We start from the raw sequence: 24,299 nt of genomic DNA on the forward strand, positions 1-24,299 counted from the left end.
GGAAAAGAGGGGGAGGCCTACTGCCAGATCGAACACTCCGTCCAACAAATGCTGGCACATAATGACTCGAACCTTGTCCCTCAAGATTTTCAACAGGACTCTGCTGACGAGTGGGATGGGCGGGAATGCGTACATCAGATCTCCCGACCAGGACAGGAGAAAGGTGTCTGAGAGAGCGCCCTTGCCAGGGCCTTGCAGGGAGCAAAACTGATGACATTTCCTGTTCTGCCTGGTGGCAAACACGTCTACTTGGGAAGTTCCCCACCTCTGGAAAAGCATCTGGACCACTTCTGAGTGGCATGACCACTCGTGGTGAGAAAAGAAGGACCTGCTGAGGCAATCTGCTAGTGCGTTCCTGAAGCTAGGAAGATGATAGGCCTTCAGGTGGATTGCATGCTGGATGCAGAAATCCCATAGGTGGAGTGACTCTTGACAGAGGGCCGACTAATGCGCTCCCCCTTGCTTGTTGACGGAAAACAGAGGCCGTATTGTCCATCAGCATTTGAACCACTCGGCTGGATAACTACGGAAGGAAAACCCCGGAGGCTAGGCGAACCGTCCTGAGTTCTTTGACATTTATATGCAACGTCATCTCCTCTGCCAACCATGTTCATTGCGTCCACATCGAACCAAGGTGCACTCCCCAGCAAAGGTCCAAGGCATCCAATATCAGTGACACCAAAGGTTGCAGGCTGTTGAACAGATCCATCCAGGACCGTTCTGGGGTTGGTCCACCATTGCAATGCAGTGAGTACCTCCAGTAGGATGGTGACGACCTTGTCCAGGTGATCCCTAGACGGGGCATAGACCATTGCCAGCCACTACTGGAGGGGGTCGCATCTGGAGCCTCGCATGGTGGACAATGTACATGCACACCACCGTGTGGCCAAGCAGCCATAGGCAGATCCTGGCCGTTGAGATCCCTTATCATCGGGAACCTGTCGTGTGGCAGAAATACCTTCAGCCTGGTGGAGTCAAGGACCGCCCCGAGATGGTCAGCAGCATCGTGACGACATCCCGGACCTGGGACCTGGAGTGACCCTTGACCCCGATGCCTGATGGAGTCAAGGACCAAAATGCATTTTGTAAACACCCTCAGTGCTGTTGCCAGGCTGAAGGGGAATGCGCGAATCCCACCATGAAGCTGAGGAAGCGTCTGTGTCCTTAAAATATCACTATATGAAACTACGCATCCTTCAAGTACACATCCTTGGCATATCAGTCTCCCGGAACCAGGGAGGGGATGATGGAGGCCAGGGAGACCATGTGGAACTTCAACCTCTTGAGATACTGCAAACAGGGCCTGGATAGACTGTTGGACCTCCACCAACAAGCCCGAGGACTGCAGCCACGCCACCCTTCTCATTACTATGGCTGAAGCCATGGTCTGCACCGCAGAATCAGCCACATCCAAAGCTGTCTGCAGTGCCGCCCTTGCCACTTCCTGCCCCTCTTCCAGGATAGCCAGGAACTCTTAGGGGGGAGGGATAACTCAGTGGTTTGAGCATTGGCCTGCTAAACCCAGGGTTGTGAGTTCAATCCTTGAGGGGGCCTCTTAGGGAACTGGGGTAAAACTCTGTCTGGAGATTGGTCCTGCTTTGAGCAGGGGGTTGAACTAGATGACCTTCTGAGGTCCCTTCCAACCCTAATCTTCTATGATTCTTTCCCGGAGTCTTCCTGGAGGGAGTCAACAAATTTGGCCATCGATTGCCAAATACTAAGATCATAATGGTCCAACAGGGCCTGATGGTTTGCCACCCTGAGCGGTAGGCTTGATGATGAATAAACCTTTCTCCCAAAAAGGTCCAGCTTCTTCGCCTCTTTATTTTTGGGAGCAGCCCCCGGTTGTCCCTGCCTTTCCCGCACAGTGACTGCAGATACTCCTAACAAGTTTGGGGCAAGGTGGGTATAAAGATACTCATACCCTCTTGCAGGCACATAGTATTTGCACTCTGCCCGCTTGGAAATTGGGTGTAGCGATGAGGGGGTCTGCCAGAGGGCTTTGGTACTTCTGGCCATCCCTTCATGAACTGGCAACATGACTCTAGTAGGGGCTGCCAAAGATGTCCGAGGGCTCCTTGGTTTCTAGCCCCAAGTTCGAGGCTACCCTCCTCAAAAGCTCCTGATGAGCTTTGGCATTGTCCTTGGTTTCTCTTCAGATCGTATAAATCTTTCGCCTTTTACTAAAGATTTCCGTGGAGAGGAACATTTATGAGTTTCTACCCAATTTTTGGGGACCTTAGGTGGGGGCCCAAGGATGGCCTGATCAGGGGATGAGGAAGAGGATGTAGGTGCAGCTGGTCCCACCATCTCTGTGACCTGCTCGGCAGTACCTTCCTCCCCCATCTGTTGTACATGGGGGGGATCCCAAACACGGTGCCCTCCGTCTCAGGCGGGCAGGAGACTGTGGCAGAGGGCTCTTCAGAGACTCCTGATGCAGATTTATGCCCTTGGGACAGCTGCAGGAACCCCGAGTTCCAAGGGTGCCATGGCCTGGGCGATTGACCCTGAGGCCACGATAGTCCTGCTGGTGCCGCGGGGAGGACTGGTGCCACCAATGGAGGACCTGGATCTGTCTGCAGGGGTTCTTGGTCCAACTCTGAACCCTGGGATGAAGGGCCATGCTCCAGAGACCGGAACCATACTGAGGCCAACCAAGTGTCTCCGTCCCAGCAGTGTCCACCACCATGCTCTGAATGTGATCTGTACACAGGCGACAACCCACCACACTGAGATCCCGGTGACCAGCACTGGCGTTTGGCGAATCCACGATGTTGAGCATCGACGCTGGTACTGCAACTTAGGTCGGTCGGCTGGTGAACAGTACCAAGAGTCCCGATGGAGGCTTTCGCTGGAGCGGTTTCGAAATGAAGGAGAGAGGCTGTGACACTCCTGGTACCAGGGTTGAGCATGCCTCAGTAGGTCTATACCATACTACCGGAGACCGACGCTTCGAGCCCACAGAGCAATGACCGACTCCATAAGGAGCATTTTAAGTCGGATGTTCCACTCTTTCTTAGTGCGAGGCTTAAAGCTCTTGCAGATGTGACATCTGTCACTAATGTGAGACTCCCCTAAACATCTTAAACTGGTGTGGGGGGGGTCACTGACCAGCATAGGCTTCCAACAGCAGTTGCACACACACCTAACATGGAATGGACATAAGCAAGCACTTGAAGAAGAATGGTACTGACTGCAACAAGCCTGGAGTAGAGAGAAGCCAGGATTGAGATAGGTTGGAGGAGAATGGGGCAGAAAGAGTCATGCTTGGGGGTGGGCGGGTGGGGGGGAGAGAACAGGCAGAAGGGTCTCTCGCTTCCCTCCCTGGAATGGAACCCAAGATTCCTGAGACTCACCATTCTTCTGTTGTTAGCAATTATCTGTGAAACCCACTAGCAAACAATGTCATTCCCCTCCAATGCTGCTCCATACAGAGAATGACAAGGTACTAATGCTGTTACTTTGTTAGTTCAAGTATAGATGTGTGTGTGGTGGATCTAAAGGTTCCAACCCTGCTAATGAACCATGTGGGTGTCGATATGATGCCACATAACAGAATTTTTTTTTCAGTTTGCTTTTTTAAAAAGCTATCGTGTTACACATACGAAAGATACTTTAAAACAACATTAAGTCAAGTCAAACACTCAAAAGTTAGAAAATGCCAGAATTGAGGTTACGTATGCAACCTTATTTCTACTCCCTGTGCATACACACTATGACAGTGTCTAAATTACATGATCACATACTATTTTTTCCACATTAACTGCACAAGATGGATCTCCTATGGAGATAAATTTATGTTGTATAGTTAAGGAGAGTTGTCTGTAGGATCCCTGCTTCATTTGTTACAGAAGTTGGAAGGTATGTAGCGTGAATGAGGAAGAGTATTGCATGAAGAGAAAGAAGAGAGTCTTACGAATATGGCAATCTAATGCTGTCCTGGAGAACCTGATTCTATCCTTACCTTTGCTACAGAATGCCTATATGATGCTAGGCAAATTACTTAAACCAAACTTTTCCACAGGTGGACACTAATTCTGTATTCCTCATTTTCTGGGTACCAAACTTGATACCTTAGGGTCTAATCTGCAGAAATGCTGAGCACTCATAGCTGAAACGGAAATCAGTGGAAGCTGTGTTTTGAATACAAATTGCTTTATAACGTTTCACAGATTCTCAGATTCCAAGATCAGAAGGGATCATTGGGATCATCTAGTCTGACTACGTATATAACCCAGCCCACAGAACTTCCCCAAACTAATTCCTAGAGCAGAGCTTTCTGGGAAAACATGTTAAGTACTCTGCAAAACCAGGTCCTTGGTGTCCAAGTTAGGCACCCAAAATTAGTAGGTATTTATGGCCATAATTTCTCTGCTTCAGTTTCACATCTGTATGATTGGACTAATTCCCACTCATCTCACAGGGTGATGTGAAAATAAATTCACTATGTTTGGGAAGCACTCCAATACTACAGCAATGAGTTCCATAGCAACAAAAATCACACATTTGATCATTACATCAATTGCCTCAGGAAAAAAAAATGGATGGTGAAGTTCTTAAACATCACATTCATCACAATCTCTCCACTGCCAAGGGGAGAGCTATACAGTTCCTGAAATCCAACCACTAGATAATGATCAAATCAGTAGAAAAAGGGAGTCCATCATAGTTCTCAACCATAACGACTACATTAACAAGGCCTACCAACAGCTCTCTCATGCTGCCTACTATAAAAAACTCAAAGACGCTTCCCCCTCCCCTCCAATTCACACAGGAATTTAAGAACATCATCAAATCCTTCACCAAACAAAACCAGAAGAGACCCTACAACCTCATCCCCCAAAAACCCTCCCACAGGGACCTTCTAGATACTTCCTAAGATACACAAACAAGGGAACCCAGGCCATGCTTACTGAAGAAATACCAGGACTCTCAGAAATCATCCTCAAAGCATTCACTAAACAGGCCAGCTTCCTCCAGGATACAACTGACTTCCTCCAAAAACTCTGCACGTTAACAACCTCCCCAGAACTTCATCCTTGCCAGAATGGATATCACTTCCCTATACACCAACAGCTCTCTCAATGACGGCATCCCTGCCTGCCTCAAATATCTACAGGACATTGACAACAATCAGCTATCCACCCCAAAACCATTGCCAAACATCCATTTCACCCTCACCCATAACAATTTTACATTCAACAATATCACCTTGTCTAAACCATGGGAACAGCCATTGGTACTAGGATGGCAGCTCCCCAATATACTAACCTCTTCACAGGCCACCCCAAGGAAGAATTTCTGGACAAAAACACCATGAATAGCATGCATTATACAAGGTCTAGAGCAACATATTGAACAATGAAGAGCAAGGAAAACACAGATGCTGTGACCATTGTCAATCTTATGCACTGAACGAGGCAAGGGTCCTGTGAACAAGTAGCATATGATCACGTAATTGAAGACTCAGGCTTTGTCTACACTAGTACTTTTGTCGGCAAAATTTTTGTCAGGAGTGGAAAAAAAACATTCCCCTGACCGACATAAAAGTTCCATTGACAAAAGCGCTGGTGTGGACTGTGCTATGTCGGCATGAGAGCATCTCCTCCTGACAAAGCTACCACCACTCATTGGTGGTGGTTTCATTATGCTGGTGGGAGAGCTCTCTCCCACCGCATAGAGCAGCTACACAGGAGACCTTACAGCGGTGCAGCTGTGCCGCTGTAAGGACTGTAGCGTAGACATAGCCTAACACGGGGGGAGGGATAGCTGAGTGGTTTGAGCATTGGCCTGCTAAACCCAGGATTGTGAGTTCAATCCTTGAGGGGGCCACTTAGGGATCTGGGGCAAAATCAGTACTTGGTCCTGCTAGTGAAGGCAGGGGGCTGGACTTGATGACCTTTCAAGGTCCCTTCCAGTTCTAGGAGATAAAACATTAAAATAATGGTGATATCCTATTTTTAATTTTTAACATAATCTATATCTATCAACAAGGGAGCCAAATTAAGGATACAAAGGAAATCTTAATTCTGGCATTTCCTAGCTTTTGAGTATTTGACTTTCCTATCTTAATAACATTATTTTAATGTAGTTGTGTGTGTGTGTACTCACAATTCTATATATATCATCTGAAGAGCATACAGCATGAGCAAAGCAGTGGCAGAAGCACCAAATCATCAAACTGCAGTAGGATGGGTCCTTACACAGTCTTGTATTCTGTGTGGCTCTATCTTCAGTAGAGATTTAACTCAATCAAGTTTTCTTGTTAACGCACTTTGTTCAGACACGAACACTCTTCAGTCATGCCATAACCATGCCACATCCAGTAGTCACCACTCTGAGATACACGGCAAAACACAAAAGTTAACAAAAAGCAAGACAAGCGAACTTGAGGCATCTGCAGTGAAGACACGTGGTCATGATCAACCACAACAACTGATGATCCACCAAACTTTTCCAAAAGTCTCCCTGGCACCAAGTGTCCTATCTGCAATCTATCTATGCTGTCTCCTACCTATATATGGTTCTACTCAGTATCTTTGGACCCACACTGCTTGCTTCAGTCATCTCTCGTCAGATACAGCAGTGAAAATGCCTAACAAGACTATTCAGCATATCAGAACAAAGTCACCTGGCTGTATGCCAAAAACAAAGCCAGGACCCAGAAGAGGGCTGCCCAACAGTATTACAAGATGGCTCGGAAACTGTTGGCTGATTGTGGGAAATCAACCAAACAATACTGTAGAGAAAAGATCAAGGGGCTCGATGTGAGCTACCACAGGGCCAAGGATAATAATTCCAAGTTCAGTGCTACCCTGATGAGCTAGACTAAGTGCTGAGTAACATCCCCAGCAAACGTCTCCATGTCAGGCTAGCCTTATCTGTGGAGTTGAGATGAGTGCAGATTTGCATGTTGGACATGAAACTCATCCCAACAGCTGTGAGCAACCAGCCTAGAGAAGATCTCTGCTCCAAATCACAGAATCACTTCCATGAACTGGCCCTGGTGAGCACAGTCAGGTGGAGGACACCCACACAGAGGAACTAGAGGATACACCACCTCAGTTTGATGAGATGGGCACAGCTATTATTGTTACTAAGGATGGTAAAAAAAGGTTTGGGTGAGTTTTAGTCTATAATCCCACATCTTGCTTTAGCTGGAGAGAAATGCAGCCCTATTATGCATGCCTCTCCGTTCTTTGCTAACCCCCCACCCCGTCTCCCCTTCCTAATCAACCACACTGTTCAATATGGTAGACAAGTGGAGGTTGTAAATGATCAGCTGCATACAGTGGCTGATATAAGTAACAATTTATTAACAGAAAAAAATGGCATGAGTGTGAAAGCCTTGAAAGTTAAAAAAATTATAGCCAGAGCCCTAGCAATATATGGCTTGCACAAACACAATCCTTAAATGCACCACCACAAATACCACAAGAACAGACAGCACTTAAGGCAACACCTGGCATCATCCTCTCACTATGCAGCTACCTGATTGCAGATCCTACGTCGCCCCATTCCTAGGAGTAGTAAAGTAGACTTTTTCACTCAGTAGAAATTTGAACTGTTCTAAAAGATTTCTGGGCAACACAAGCCTCCTTCTGTCTTTCCTGTATCTCACAAATTCCCTCCAGTCATTTATCACTCCATCTGGTACAAGAGACAAAGACTTCCCTCCCATAATCAGAAGGTCACCACACTGAGGCCTGGAATTAACATTTCTCTCTTCCAGTCTGAGATCTCCAACAGAACCACATCATCTAACAGCACAGCAGTCTGGAGTAAGTCTGAAATAATCACTAATGCTTCTGTTTTACTGGGACTGCCCCCCTTTACTAAAAGTCTCCCATATTAAAAGAGAAAAATTTGGGGGCATGGTAAGATTCTGTAAATTTACCATTCTTTTCCTGGGAAAATGTTTTAAACAAGTTTGGAATGGAGCAGAAACTAGCTAGAAATGACATTTGAAATGAAAGTTGCAATTTTTTATTCACAGCTGCATAGAAAGTGTTTAAAATCATAGAAACATTAAAAGACATTCAAACTTTTCTTAGAAACCTGTGTTAGTGTCAGATTCAGTGAGGGAGGGGAGGAGACCACTCCAAGGAAACCACTCAGTGACCCAAAGGCTGCAGGATCTCTGGGACAAGTGATATAGGACCAGGACTACTCCTGGGGGGAATTCTGTGCCAAAAAAAAATAATCAGAAATTCTGCATATTTTACTTATCAAAATAACACTACAGAATCACGCCGGTCTCAATTATTCTGGTAATTTATTTCAAAATACCCGTTATCAAGTATGTCTGTAGCAGTACAGACACACACAAAAATTGAAGACAGGGACAAACCTGGGAGTTTGAGGTGAAGATAATCCAGGATCTACTGCAGCGAGGCCTGCTCAGCCCGGATACGTCATTCCGAGGCCCAGCACATGAACCTTTTCCACTTGGCCAAGTAAGTTGCTCTGGTGGTGCTACCCAACAAGACCTGCTGAACCCAGGCCAAGCATTCCCATTCATCCACATTTTGCCATACAGTACGCCGTGCTGTCAAGTGTAGCACTGCCAGGTTCAGGTGCAAAAGACTGCCTTGGTTCTGCGACAGCAGATCCGGCAAAAGAGGTAGCTACTAAAAGGTCCAGCAGCATGCCGAACCAGTGCTGGCGAGGCCACGTGGGGGCAATCAGGATAATCTTCGCCCTATCCTGTTTGATCTTCATGAGGACTCTATGAATCAACAGCACTGGCAGGAAGGCATTCATCAGGGCCCCTGACTACAGGAGAACATCTAACAGGGAGCCCCTGTCCATCCCCCAGATCGAAGAGAACACGTGCCATTTCCTGTTCTGCCTGGATGTAAACAAGTCCACCTGGGGAGTTCCCCACCTCTGGAAGACTGTACTCACCACCTCCAGATGGAGTGACCACCCGTGGCAAGACGAGAAGGTCCTGCTGAGGCGATCTGCTAATACATTCCTGGTCCCGGGCAGGTGCGTGGCTACCAGATAAATGGCACACCACACCCAAAAGTCCCAAAGGCGGAGAGCTTCCTGAAAAAGGGTCAATGACCTGGCTCCGCCCTGCCTGTTGATGTAATACATCATCGTGGTATTGTCCATCAGGACCTGCACCACCTTGCCCTTCAAGTGGGGCAAAAAAGCCTGGGAGGCCAGGCGACTCGCTCTGAGCTCCCTGACGTTGATATGGAGGGCCAGATTATCATGCAATCAGCGGCCCTGGGTGCTCAGCTCTCCCAGGTGGGCTCCCCAGCCCAGGTCTGAAGCATCAGACATCAGGGTCAGCAACGGGGACGTGAAAGGAACTCCCTCCAGCACCAACCCGGGATCCAGCCACCAATCCAGGGATGACTGGATGTGATCCAACACCCTGACTACCTGGTCTATGTCGTGTCTTTTGGGAATGTAGATCGACGCCAGCCATGCTTGCAGACGTCAGAGATGGAGCCGAGCATGACTGACCATGTATGTACATGTGGCCCAACAACAGCAGGCAGATGCAAGCCATGGTGAGCGGGTGGTTCTTCACATGGGAGATCAGGTCCATCATGGCCTGAAAATGCACCTCTGGAAGGAAGGGTCTGGCTCCCATGGAGTCGAGGACTGCGCCAATGAACTCTATCCATTGCACTGGCCTTAAGGTGGATTTTTTGTCATGTATCAACAGGCCCAGGCCACGGAAGGTGGAGTGCACCAGACTGAGGCTCCTCTGCACTTGTTCCAGAGATCTGCCCTTCATGAGCCAATTGTCAAGATACGGGAAGATCTGGATTCCTCAATGTCTCAGGTAAACGGTCACTGGTGCCATACGTTTTGTGAACACCCTTGGGGCCAAGAAGATGATGAAGGGCAGCGCCGTGAACTAGAAATGGTGGCCGCACACTATGAAACTGAGGAAACATCTGTGTCCTTGAAATATGGAAATAAGCATCCTTCAAGTCGAGGGCAGTTTACCAGTCTCTTGGACCCAGGGAGGGAATGATGGAGGCCAGGGAGACCATGCAAAACTTCAACTTCATGAGACAGACTTGTTGAGGAGTCACGGGTCTAGAATTGGTCTGAGGCCCCCTTTTGCTTTCAGGATTAGGAAGTAGTGGGAGAACCCCTTTCCTTCCATGTCCCGAGGGACCTCCGCCACCACCCCCAAGTACAGTAGGCTCTCGACCTCCTGAACGAGGAGTTGCTCATGAGAAGACTCCTGAAGAGGAACAGGAAAGGGCGGGGGGGGCAAGAATTGCAGGGTATAGACTCGAGATGCTATCTCTATCACTCAGAGGTCCAAGGTGACCCGCGACCAGGCTGAACAGTAGGGATGGAGATAGTTGAGGAAAGAACCAGATGGATCTGGGGAGATGACTACGCTCAAAAGCAACACCCCACCCTCAAAATAGTATTTTTGGCCCCCTGGATGCTTTGCTGGAGCGGGCTATGTGGGTGAGCAGGAGGAGGAACAGCAGCAATGACTAAAGCTCGCATCTCTATCCCTTCTCCTTGCAGTCCCTCGTTGAGGCTGCCATGGCCTTGGCAGCAAGGGCGGCCGGAACTGCTTCCTTGCAGACTACGGCGTACGCATACCCAGCAAGCAAAGGGTGCCACAAGTGCCCTTCAACCCATGCAGCCTTGCGTCCATGTGCTACACAAAGAGTCAATTCCCATCAAATGGGAGATCCTGGATTGAGGTCTGAATTTCTTGGGAGAGGCCAGCAATCTGAAGCCAGGAGCTGAGCCTCATGACCATCGCCGATACGACCACCCTAGCCGCCAATTCAACCATGTCCCATGCCATCTGAAGAGAGCACCTTGCTGCCGTGGTACCCTCCTCCACCAGGTTGCCAAATTCCTGGGCCAGAGCTTGTGGGAGGGACTCCATGAACTTATGGAGGGAGTCCATAAGTAAAAATTATATCTGCCCAAGAGAACCTGGTGGTTTGCCACCTGAAATAACAGGCTGGCTGTCTAATAAATTTGCCTCCCCAAAAGGTCCAGTCTTTTAGCATCTTTATTTTTGGGAGTGGAACTGTTTGCCCCTGCTTGTCCTTTTCGTTGCCGCAGAGATGACCAGTGGACCTGGATGTGGGCGGGTATATAGGTACTCAAACCCTTTGGCTGGGACAAAGTACTTCTTTTCAGCCCTTTGAAGGTGGGAGGGATGGGGTTTGGCAGAGGGCCTTGGCAATTTTCAAGACCCCATCATTGCACTGGTAGTGCAACACGGGCAGGGGTAGAGGCTGAGAGCACATTGAACAAGGTTTCCATCGGCTCAGCCATCTCCTCTACCTCTAGGCCCAAGTTGTCAGCCACCCGTCGAAGCAGGGCTTGGTGTTCTTTAAAATCATCTGGTGGGCTAGCCCTTGAGGGTCCTTCCACCTCCTCATCTGGGGATGAAGACAATGATTATATAGCTGGGGGAGAGGAGTTTTGGGGTGGGCACTGGCTCCTCTACCCCAACCTCCAAACGCATTTCCCACACCAAGCCCAGTGCTGTCAACTGTTACTCTGAGGCAGTGGCCAGTGAGTGGTGCGAAGGGGGCATCGGCATCACAAGCGTGCCCCATGCACTCCAATAGGGCTACTGTGCTGGCTGCTGGCCGTGTTGCCAAAGCGATGCCGTAGAAGTTGACGCTGCCTCCGGTGCCCAATCGCATCAGTGATGCTCGGCGAGAGGCTAAACTGCCTCTCTGTGCCAGAGGAAACCCTTCTTGGCAACCACGGTGGAGCCGTCGATGCCTGCATTTGTCAGCTGACCGGCGCTGCTGGAGACCAACGCTTCAAATATGAGGACCAGGGGAACTGGTACTGCAATGGAGATCATTCCCACAGAGCAGGTGACGGGGACCTGCGCTGAGAAGACAACTGGCAAAAGTGTGAATTGAATGTGGTGCCGGTGATCTAGAGCGAGCCCCTGAGGATCTGGACTGCGAAGCTGGAGATCTGCGGCGCAGAGATGGAGAGTGCTGCCTCAGCTCGGATTGGTGGCGCTCAACTGTCCTCTGGGGGGGTCTTGGTGGCTGGTTTGCCCTTGTAGGGAGCCTTTGCTGCTTCCTGCAGCACTGGTAGAGGCCTCTGCTCTCTAGGCGCCAGGAGAGCCTGGGAAGGCGTTGATCCCGCCACAAGTCTGGGTTCCCTCCCACTCCCAGAAGTCAGCAGTGGATCCTCTGGGGGGCTAAGGGCCTCCACTGGGGAGGTACATATATGTGGCTCCAGTGTGGGCGGGTGGCCCGAACTGGGTCCTTCGCCAGATATCCATGGCCTTTCTTACCCAGTGCCAGGGAGATGTGTTTCTTGGTCTTCCTTCTGGGCACCGGCAACGGAGAACAGTGCTGGGCAGAGCCCGGTGCCGGGAATGCGCTATGCACCGAGGCCGAGATACTATGGGCAGAGTCCAGCTGGGACGGCTCAGAAGCCTGTTGGAGCGCAGCCCTCATGAGGAGAGCCCTCAAATGGATATCATGCTCTTTCTGGGTCCTGGGTCGAAAGCTTTTACAGATACAACACTTGTCCTTCACATGTGATTCCCCCAAGCATTTAAGGCAACTGCTGTGGGGGTCACAGCCTGTTGCAGTCCGAGCAGGGCTTAAATCCCAGAGACCGGGGCATGCCCCACCTGGGGCAAAGTCCCCAATGGGACTCTAACTTCTAACTACACTTAGGCCTGGTCTACACTAGGACTTTAATTCGAATTTAGCAGCGTTAATTCGAATTAACCGTGCACCCGTCCACACCAGGAAGCCATTTAGTTCGACCTAGAGGGCTCTTTAGTTCGAATTCGGTACTCCACCCCGACGAGGGGAGTAGCGCTAAATTCGACATGGCTATGTCGAATTAGGCTAGGTGTGGACGCAAATCGAACTTACTAGCTCCGGGAGCTATCCCACAGTGCACCACTCTGTTGACACTCTGGACAGCAGTCCAAGCTTGGATTCTCTGACAAGCCACACAGGAAACGACCCGGGAAAATTTGAATTCCTTTTCCTGTCTGGGCACTTTGAATCTCATGTCCTGGTTGGACATCGGGGCGAGCTCAGCAGCACCTGCAACGATGCAGAGCTCTCCAGCAGAGGAGTCCATGCAATCCCAGAATAGAAAGAGGTCCCCAGCATGGACAGACCGTGAAGTCCTGGATCTGATCGCTGTGTGGGGCGATGAGTCTGTGCTTTCGGAGATGCGCTCCAACAAACGGAATGCAAAGTCCTACGAGAAGGTCTCCAAAGCCATGAGAGACAGAGGATACAGCCGGGATACAACGCAGTGCCGCGTGAAAATCAAGGACCTGAGACAAGGCTACCAAAAAGTCAGAGCGGCAAACGGACGCTCCGGAGCACAGCCCCAGACATGCCACTTCTACGAGGCACTGCATGCCATTCTCGGTGGGTCTGCCACCACTGCCCCACCAGTGACCGTGGACTCTGAGTATGGGATAGTGTCGAGGGGCAGTTCCTCGGCGATGTTCGCCGATGGGGAAGATGAGGAAGGGTTTGTGGAGGACGACGCAGGCGACAGCGCTTACAATACCGCTTTCCCCAACAGCCAGGATCTCTTCATCACCCTCACAGAGATCCCCTACCAACCCTCCCCGGCCGTTAACCCGGACTCAGAATCAGGGGAAGGATCAGTCGGTAAGTGCTATAAACATGGAAACATTTATTTTTTAAAAAACAGGAATAAAAAATATGTAAAAACTATATAAAACCTTTTGCTTAAAAAACTATATAAAGAGAAGGTCCACACAGATAGGGATGGAACAGAAATCCTCCTGGGACAGTTCCACGAAGCTCTCGGAGAGCAGCTCGAAAAGTCTCCGCAGGAGGTTCCTGGGGAGAGGTGCCTTATTTGGTGCTCCGTGGAAGCACACTCTTCCGCGCCAGGCCATCCTAATGTACAGCGGAATCATTGCCTCCACCAGCATTGCAGCGTACGGTCCTGGTCTGTGCAGGGATTCGAGCAGCATCCTCTCTCTCTCTCTCCGAGTGACCTGCCTCAGGCTAATCTCGTTCGGCGACTGCTGCATCTAAATTAGGGCAATTAGTGTACTGTTACTATTGTGAATGCTTGACTTTTACTTTGCATAGCAATGACCTTCGCTTAACAGCCACGTGTTGGAGGCCACAGAGGAAAAGCATACAGTGATCTTTCCCGTGCACAGCCGCGAGGGGCTGGAACAGGGTCAGACTTTATGCTTTCCAGATTGCCTTCTGCGGGAGGGCACAGCTATCCATTAACTGTTAAGCAGCCTATAGTGTAGTGCTTACCAGGCCTGGCTGCTACACGGATTCAGCTGTACCGCCCCGCTTGTCCGATCTCCTGTGCAAGACCGCAGCCAATGAAAGCATATTCCGAAATCTCGAACTTGTCCTGAGAGCTCGTGAGACTTGTTGCCCTGTATGGTCTTGTTCACAGAAACTGACTAGACTGTGTTCAGTGTTCGCAAACATGTATCTTTGCAAGGAAATCACTTCCTTTTTTCCATCACACAGCTGCGGCTCTTTCACGAACTGCCTCGGCATCCCCCTCACAGAGGCTGGCGCAGATTAGGCGGCGAAAGAAAAAGACTAGGGACGACGTTCTCCGAACTGATGGCTTGCTCCAGAGCCGAGGCGGCCGAGCAGAGACAGTGGAGGGAGACCCTATGTCAGCACCAGCGCTCACACAGCGAACGGGAGGACAGGTGGCGGCAGGAAGACCAGCAGGCGACTCAAACGCTGCTTGGGCTAATGAGGGAGCAAACGGACACGCTCCGGCGCCTTGTAGATGTTCTGCAGGACCGCAGGCAGGAGCAGAGAGCCCCCCTGAACTGTATCTGCAACCGCCTTCCCCCGCCACAAAGTCCTGTCCCCGCCTCACCAAAAATCACAAGAAGGAGGGGCGCTAGGGGCCGTGAAAACTGTCACTCCACCCCAGCAGAGTGCTCATGTACCAAACAGCTCTCATTCCCTAAAGTGTGAGAAGTGCTTCCCTTCCTGGATCACCCAGTCCCAAATCCAAGTTTCATCCCCCCACTGTGTAGTTGAGTATTAAAAGTAGTTTGTTGTTATTCACTGTTTCCGGGGGGGGAGGGGTTTTTTAATTGCATAGGACAGCCTCCATTACCAGGGTACAGACTTGGGGGCAGGATCAACAGCAGGACACACACAGACTACAGTCACTAGGCACTAGGGTCATTCTGGGAGGTGAATGCTGCCCCGGGTCAGTCTGTGAGGTGTATGCTGCCCCAGGGTCCTAGCGCCTGACATCCACAAATGGCAAGGCAGGCTGCCCTTACCATGCCCTTCCACCCTAGCCACGAGCCTCTCCGATGCCCTGAGCCCCAGCAAGAGCCCTCATCCACGGACACATACTCACCCTTCCCACACACCCCTCACCCCTTCCTACGCCCCAACCCCCAGTCCAGAGCCTGCATCCAAACTCCGTCCCAAAGACGGCACCCCTCACCCCTTCCTGCAAACCCACCCCTTCCTGCACACCCACCTGCAACCGTCCTCCCCCAGAGACCGCTGTAGGAGCAGGAGCCTGTCATTCCTCTAGTGTAGAAGCGGTCTGGACATCAGTGCACACCGTACCCACCACAGTCCGCGTCCATGTTTCAACCCTTGAACAGGAATTCATAATTAAAGAAAACTTTATTAATAATCAGTGTTCCATTAAAGTTATTTTAAAACGTGTGTTGGAAGGGGGGGAAACCTGGAGAACGGGGTATGTAACCGCAGATCGAAGTCAACAGTCACTGAAACAGGCTCAGGTTCAGCTTCTCTGTAAATCAACTGGAGAGTCATAGGTTACCCTGCTCTCCGAGGAACCTATCTTTCAAAGCCTCCCGGATGCACAGCGCTTCCCGCTGGGATCTTCTATCGGCACAGCTGTCTGGCTGAGCGTAATCAGCAGCCAGGCGATTGGCCTCAACCTCCCATCCAGCCATAAAGGTCTCCCCCTTGCTCTCACAGAGATTGTGGAGCACACAGCAAGCAGCAATAACAACGGGGGTATTTTTTTCGCTGAGGTCCGAGCGAGTCAGTAAGCTCCGCCATCTCCCCTTGAGACGTCCGAAAGCACACTCCACCACCATTCTGCACTTGCTCAGCCGGTAGTTGAAGAGTTCCTTCTCACTGTCCAAGGCGCCTGTATAGGGCTTCATGAGCCAGGGCATTAGCGGGTAGGCTGGGTCCCCGAGGATCACTGTAGGCATCTGCACATCCCCAACCGTTATTTTGTGGTCCGGGAAGAAACTACCTGCCTGGAGGCGTTTAAACAGACCAGAGTTCCCTAACACACGCGCGTCATGAACCTTGCCCGGCCACCCCACGTAGATGTTGGTAAAACGTCCCCTATGGTCCACCAGTGCTTGCAGCACCATAGAAAAGTAGCCCTTTCGGTTAATGTACTCGCTGGCCTGGTGGGCCGGTCCCAGGATAGGGATGTGAGTGCCATCTATAGCCCCACCGCAGTTTGGGAATCCCATCGCGCCGAAGCCATCTATGACGACCTGGACGTTTCCCAGGGTCACTACCTTTGAGAACAGTTGCTCAACGATTGCGTGGGCTACTTGAATCACAGCAAGCCCTACGGTAGATTTGCCCACGCCAAAGTGGTTCGCTACTGACCGGTAGCTGTCTGGCGTTGCAAGTTTCCAGAGGGCTATGGCCACTCGCTTCTGCACAGTCAGGGCTGCTCGCATCCGGGTGTCCTGGCACTTAAGGGCAGGGGACAGCAAGTCACAGAGTTCAAGGAAAGTGCCCTTACGCATCCTGAAGTTCCGCAGCCACTGTGATTCATCCCAGACCTGCAGCACTATGCGGTCCCACCAGTCCGTGCTTGTTTCCCAGGCCCAGAATCGCCGTTCCACACCATGAACTTGACCCATTGCCACCATGATCTCCACTGCGTGGCGTACCCTGCTTTGTGAGAGGTCTGCGCCACTCTGTGACTTCCTGTCCTCACCGCGCTGCCGGAGCCTCCTCGCCCGATTTCTCAGCAGCTGACTGTGGAAGAGGTGGACGATAAGGTGCGAGGAGTTGACAACAGCCATAAGTGCAGCAATGATCGCAGCGGGCTCCATGCTCGCAGTGCTGTGGCGTCCGAGCTGTAACCGACCAGAGAAGGGCGCGAACAGATTTCCCGCCGGCGCTTTCAAGGAGAGAGGGCGGGAGTGACGGTTCAATGATGACAGTTACCCAAAACCACCCTCGACACATTTTTCCCCCCAGCATGCATTGGGGGGAAATCCCAGGATTCCAATGGGCAGCGGGGAGTGCGGGAACTGTGGGATAGCTTCCCACAGTGCACCGCTTCCAAAGTCGACACTGGCCCCGTTACTGTGGACTCACACAGTCGAACTAGTGTATTTAGTGTGGATACACAACTTCGACTTCATAAGGTCGATTCCACAAATTCGAATTAAGTTGATTCGAAATAGTCTTGTAGTGTAGACGTACCCTTAGCAACTACTTAACACCAACTACTATAAACTATTTACAAGGCCCTAAGGCTCAAAGTCAGAAAAGACAAAACCACTAGCCCAACCACCATGGACAGTAAGAAGGAACTGAGAGGGTGTAAGGCCAGCAGCGCCTGATATACCGTCGCATGAGTGCAGCACTCAAGGGGGCGCCACAGCTGACCCTAAGGATACTGCTAAGGCAAAAATCTCTGACAACCACGCATGTGAGCGCAGGCACACCTAGAATGGAATCAACATGAGCAAGTACTCGAAGAAGAAACAACAGAACCTCTAAGAAGGAGGTTAGCTAAGAGAAACGGAACCTAAAGATGAAAGCTCAGCCATACATCCAGGCTGCAGTTCAGACCCACTGAATGTGATACTCAGCGTTCTCAACTGCTGCGAAGAATGGCTTTGACATGTCATGCAACACAGGGGCGAGGGAGAAATATGAGAGCAAAATGGCTACAGTAGAAGCTGTCTCCTGTGCATAGGGAAAGATTTATATTTGCGAATAGCCACTGCTCTGCACGATGTGCAGGAGCTTGTCATGGTAAGATCACTGTTTTTAAAGACCTACATCATTCAATTAAAACTAGGTGCAAACCAGGTTATATGTTATTTCACAAGTGCCTGAGCTAAAGCAGGTTTCAGCACCAAACAAAATAAACTAAGAAACAGTTTTTTTTCTTTTCCAGCAGTGCAGTTCACAGGAACATCACAGCAGTAGAAAGCTTAACATGGGTGTGAACTTCAATATCATAGATGTCTGATGAATCTGAAGAGTCTTCAGCTACAGAATAATATGAACACTGTACCAAGAATATGCCAGCCCTTTGGGAGAACAGAAGCTGGCAAGAATAAAGACTATCCCTGCTTGGCACTAAGTAGTGTCTCATTATTACAGATTATATAAAACACTGGCAACTGACCAATGCCTAGCTCCCAAATTATCTGCAGCCAAGGAAAGTACTTTAGTCTGTGTTAGTTAAAAATATTCTACTTTTTGTCCTTAACTTGCTAGGAACAGTTATTTTTAGTAAGAACCCAATCAACCTTATCAAAATCAAGCATCAAAAATAGACTGGAGAAACACTGGAAGCAAACACTATTTTTAGCTGCTCTGTCTATTCCCTGCAGTTACCCACCAAATTCTGACTGCACAGCCCATGCATGAGTGCTTAGTTATTCTAGGCAGATCCTCCTCGTGACCCTTTTTTCCCTGAACACCTGAATGCAGAAAACACTCGATTGATTAAAGATTAATACTGCCGCAAACCGTGACAGCTGCCTTTCGTCTGAGTGCTTTTGGGGAGGGGGAGAATATGGAATGACAGAGCTTGCATCAGTATTCCTCTTGGGGATCTATTACATGGAAAGAAAATTGCTATTTCAATTCCCTTTTGTTGCTAAAAATAGGAGCCCAATTGATTCAAGCAAACAGGGCACCGGTTTAGCAATGCCAAATTTAGAAACCACTGAAGTCCCTAAGAGTGAACACTAACGCAGTCTAACACATGCCAGCTCATATTTAACAAAGAACAAAGAAGATAAGCATGCAGACTGCAAGTTAATAAGACAGCAGCAACTCCCTGCATTTTTATTAAAGAAAAACAGAAAACTTGGTGCAAAAATAAGACAAATATTATTTCCACTATTGATTTTACTCATTTAAATAGCTAATAATTCAGCAGAAAAATTACAGGCACTCAGTAAAAACCTAGAAATTGTATAGGTTTTTTCCACAGATGAAAAGTATCTCTATATAAGACATAAGACATACGACATACATGTAAACAGAAAGCTCAGTCCAACAGCCTAATGATTATGCTTTGAGTAGTCAGGCTAGAGAATGAGGTTCAGTTCCCAAACTCAGCCACCTATTTGCTACCATGGCTCTGTTCTTAGTCCCATCCTCCTCACACAATTTATCCTTCAGCGATCTCACCGCTCTCATGGAATTCATCACTATCCCAATTCCAACAACTCAAATATATTTCTCCACTCCTGACCTGGGATGACTCATCATATCAAGCTCAACATAGCCAAAACAGTTCATAATCTCTTAAAGACAGAGAACAGAGGTCAGAGTCCGAGTTTAAGGTGAGAAGGGACCTCAAGATTATCTGCTCTAGCCTCCTGTATATTACAGGCCACCAACACCACCCAGCACCTACACACTAACCCCAACAAATGAAATTTGACCAAAGTTGTACAGCTCAACTGTTATGTGCCACAGGGAGAGCACAGGAGGGACCAAGGCCTGAGATAGCAGAGTGTAACTGTCAACATCAGCACCATCCACCATGTCACTCAGGCTTACAATTTGGTGGTCATCTTGACTCCCCCTCACCTTCCTTCCTACAGGCTGAGATGTGAGATTGGACGGAAGGGAACAGGAAGGCAGACTGATGAGTCAGTGTACTGATGGTAGCTTAGGCCCTAGCAGTGAGATCATCCAGAGAGCAACAGGGAGCATAAGACACACCCCTGTGAGATCCCTTCAGAAAGTGGAGAGAAAAAAGATCCATGAATAAAGAGATGCTAAAGAAAAAGCCAGAGAGGTGAGCAAATCAGGAGAGGGCAGTATCACGAAAGTTAAGGGATGATAAGATGTTACATAGGAAGGAGTGACCAGTGTCAAAAGCAGCAAGCACATCAAGGAGGATGAGAATGGAATAGAAACCCTGAGATTTGGCCAGGATAGGAAAGACACCTAGGTAAGAGCAATTTCACTGGAACAGAGAAGGTAGAAATCGGATTGCAGGGTATGCAGGATGGAAACTTGAGGCAACAAATGAAGGGAGCACATTTGAGGAGTTTAAAGATGAAAGGAGATAGGAAGTAGCTGGAGTGGAAGTAAGATGAAAGATCTTGTATTTTTTTTATTTATATAATACACACACACACACACTTCCTACTGCCCCTCCTCTAGAACCAGACTCAGATTTTCAGTTGTCTCCTCCACAACTGAAAAACACCATGAATTAAAATACTCTGAGCAGCTAACATACAGCACGTTACATAACAACACGAGGATTACAGGCAATTACCAGTGCATGAAAAGTCAAGCTCTATTCTCACCTCATCATTTTTATTCAAGCCATTCAAACATGTCTCCATTTCAACAGATCAAAGAATAAGTTACTTTGAGCCCACCTAAGGCACAACTCCAGAGTGACAAAGGGATAAAGGAGCTCAGGAGAACTGTTAGTTTCTCAAGGAAGGAATATTAAAGGCACAACTGCAAACTATCCCAATGTGGAGGAAAGATGGGAAGAATAGCAGGAGGCCAATATAGCTCAATCAGGAATTCTTTAATAACTTGAAAATCAAAAAGGAATCTTACAAAAAGTAGAAACGGATGAATTGCTAAAAAGGCGTACAAAAGAATAGCACTGGCATGTAGGGACAATATCAGCAAGGCTAAAGCACAAAATAAGTTAAACCTAGGCATGGATATAAAAGACAATAAGAAGAGGTTCTTTAAATACACATTAGAAGCAAGAGAAAGAGGAAGAAAAAGCATAAGTCCTCTACTTGGCAGGGAAGAGGAGCTAATAACTGATGACATCAAGAAGGCGGATGTATTTAATGTCTATTTTGCTTCACTCTTCACTAAAAAGATTAATGATGACCAAATACCTAACAAACAAGCCAAAATAGGGAAAGAAAAGATTAAAAAATTATTCAGTAATTAGATATATTCAAATTGGCAGGGCCTGATGAAATTCATCCCATGGTACTTAAGGAACTAGCTGAAGCAATCTTGGAACTGCTGGTGATTATCTTCAAGAACTCCAGGACGACGGGTGAGGTCCCAAAGCACTGGACAAGGGCACACTTAGCATTTAACTTTAAAAAGGGGGAACAAAGAGGTCCCCAGGTATTATAGATCAGGCAACTTAACTTCAATATCTAGAAATATCACAGATTTGTCGAGGACAATTCATGCCAAACAAACCTAATTTCTTCTTCGACATGGTTACTAGCCTACTGGATGCAGGGACGCAGTAGATGTAATATATCTTGGTTACAGTAAGGCTTTTGATACAGTGCCACATGACATTCTCATAAGCAAACTAGGGAAATATGGAGTAGATGAAGTTACTATAAGGTAGGTGTACAACTGGTTGAAAGATCATAGTAAAAAAGCAGTTATCAATGGTTTGATGTGAAATTGGGAAGGCATATCTGGTGGGTGTCCCACAGGGGTCAGTCCTAGGTCCAGTGCTATTCAATATTTTCATTAATGACTTGGACAATGGAGTGGAGCATATGCTTATAAAATTTGCAGAGGACACTAAGCTGGGAGGAGTTGCAAGCACTTTGGAGGCCAGGATTAGAATTCAAAATGCTCTTGACAAATTGGAGAATTGTCTGAAATCAACAAGATGAAATTCAAAAGACAAGTGCAAAGTACTTCAGTTAGGAAAGAAAAATCAAATTTACAACTACAAAATTGGGAATAGCCGGCTAAGTACTGCTGAAAATGATGTGGGGGTTATGATGGATCACAAATTGAATCAGTCAGCAATGTGATGCAGCTGTGAAAAAGAATCATATTCTGGGGTGTATTAACGGGAGTGTTGTATATAAGACAGGGGATGTAATTGGTGCCAAGTAAAGTGGGACAGCAAGGCCTCAGTTGGAATGCTGGGTCTGATTCTGGGAGCCACATTTTAGGAAAGATGAGGACAAATTAGAGAGAGAGTCAGAGAAGAGCAACAAAAACAAAAAAGTTTTAGAAAACCTGATTGATGAGGAAAGATTTAAAAAACTGGGCATGTTTAATCTTGAAAAAGAAAACTGAGGGGGTATCTGATCACAATCTTCAAACATGTTAAGGGCTGTTGGAAACAGGACAGTGATCAATTGTTCCCCCTGTCTGCTGAAGGGAGAACAAGAAATAATGGGCTTAATCTGCAGCAATGGAGATTTAGTTCAGATATTAAGAAAATCTTTCCAACTATAAGGGTAGTTAAGTACTGGAATCAGCTTTGAAAGGAAGTTGTGGAATCCCCATCCTTGGCAGCTTTTAAGAATAGGTTGGAAAAACACACCTCAGGAATGGTCAAATTTTACTTTGTCCTGCCTCAGAGCAGGGAGGCTGGTCTTGATGATCTCTCGACGTCTCTTTTCTCCTAGGGGCATTCTGCGCCTAAAAATTCTGCAAATTGTATTGGTCAAAATAACACTACATAATCATGCCAGTTTCAATTATTTTGGTAATTTATTTCAAAGTACCTGTCAGCAAGTATGTCTGTAACAATACTGAGAGACAAAAAAATTCCCCCAGGAGTAGAGCGTTAAAGAAATCCATATGACAACCCAGTTCCTATTTCTCTGCCCCCTTATCCTCACCCCCCACCCCAGAGTCCAACCAGGAGGCCAGAAACCCACAATCTCTCCCAGCCCACAGCCCAGCCACAGGAGCACCTCAGCCAATACACCCAAAGCTCCTTTCCAGAGAGCTCAGCCCAGCCGCACACCTCTCCCCACCCAGACAGATACTGACACACACACCCCTCGAGCCCAGCTGTGGAGCCCCCCTTCTCCCCACCAAGCCCAGCCAGGGGGCCCCCTCTCGCCCAGATACCCACCCTCCCCTTCAGAGGCCAGCCATGGATCCCCCCAGCCCAGACACCCACCCCCTTCACCCAGGGATACAGAGGAAGAAAAAGCCTGATGCTTGGGTCCAGGCTTACATGGTGTTTCCTGCGTGCTACCCTCTTAGAGTTGCCAGGCATCTGGTTTTAAATTGGAACACCCGGTTGAAAAGGGACCCTAGCAGCTCCGGTCAGCACTGCTGACTGGGCCATTAAAAGTTTAGTTGGCGGTGCAGGCAGGCTCCCTACCCAGCTCCACATGGCTCCTGGGAAGCTGCTGACATCTCCCTTTGGCTCCTAGGTGGTGAGATGGCCATGGGGGCTTTGCATGCTGCACCAGCCGCCAGCACCAGCTCAGCAGCTACCATTGACCAGGAACCGCAGGCAATAGGAGTCGCGCAGAGCCACGTGGTCACGCCTCCGCCTAGGAGGCGGAGAGAGATGTCACTGCTTTCCGGGAGCAACCTGAGGTAAACGCCACCCGGAGTCCGCAACCTGAATCCCCTCCTGCACCCCAAACCCAGCCCCACCCCAGAGCCCGCATCCCCAGCCAAACCCCTCACCCTCTCCTGCACCTCAACCCCCTGCCTCAGCCCAGAGCCCTCTCCTGCACCCCAAACCCCTCATCCCCTCTCCCACCCTGCCCCCAGCCTAGTGAAATGAGCGAAGGTGGGGGAGAGTGAGCGGGGGCTGGCCTCGGAGAAGGGGCAGGGCAAGGGCAGGTCAAGGGTGTTAGGTTTTTTGCACATAGAAAGTTGCCAACCCTACACCCTCTCCTTCCTTCAGGGCAGGCAGGGAACTGCAGCTGCCAGGAACCCTCGAGCTCCCTCTCCCTCTCCACAACAATGTCTTCTATGTGCGAGTTGGCTCTGCCGGGTCCAGTGGCCCCTAGTGTCAGCTAGCAGCACTGCAGCCCATTTCTGTGGTGGAAAGGAAATTCGGCATGCACAATGTTAATTTCTGCAAAATTCTGCATTGTGCAGTGGCACAGAATTCCCCCAGGAATATCTCTTCCAACTCTACATTTCTATGATTCCATAACATCAGTGGAAAAAAGTCCAAAAAGGCAACTGTTCAGATATAGTTTTATTGAAGCAGAAAATATAAGTAACATCATCTGCATACAAAAAATCATGCAACTTTCAACCCGTGAAAAGGTGATTTCTTGCCTTATGTAACAGAAATGCCACTCATGGTAGAGTATACTGTCTCAAACTGCTTTTGCACTTTTCAGAATGCTT

General features: G+C 48.8%; 1 protein-coding gene and 1 non-coding gene across 4 annotated transcripts in view; one reads left to right on the plus strand and one right to left on the minus strand.

Moving 5' to 3' along the window:
• Positions 1 to 24,299, minus strand: part of HSD17B12 (hydroxysteroid 17-beta dehydrogenase 12) — a 201,288-nt gene that overhangs the window by 99,266 nt on the left and 77,723 nt on the right. The gene's annotated exons all lie outside the window — the stretch shown is intronic.
• On the plus strand, positions 2,141 to 2,252 carry LOC123370555. The gene has a single exon (XR_006579456.1). It is a non-coding gene; the product is annotated as a U5 spliceosomal RNA (small nuclear RNA).

This window comes from Mauremys mutica, chromosome 4 (assembly GCF_020497125.1).
Source record: "Mauremys mutica isolate MM-2020 ecotype Southern chromosome 4, ASM2049712v1, whole genome shotgun sequence".
Classification (NCBI taxonomy): domain Eukaryota; kingdom Metazoa; phylum Chordata; order Testudines; family Geoemydidae; genus Mauremys; species Mauremys mutica.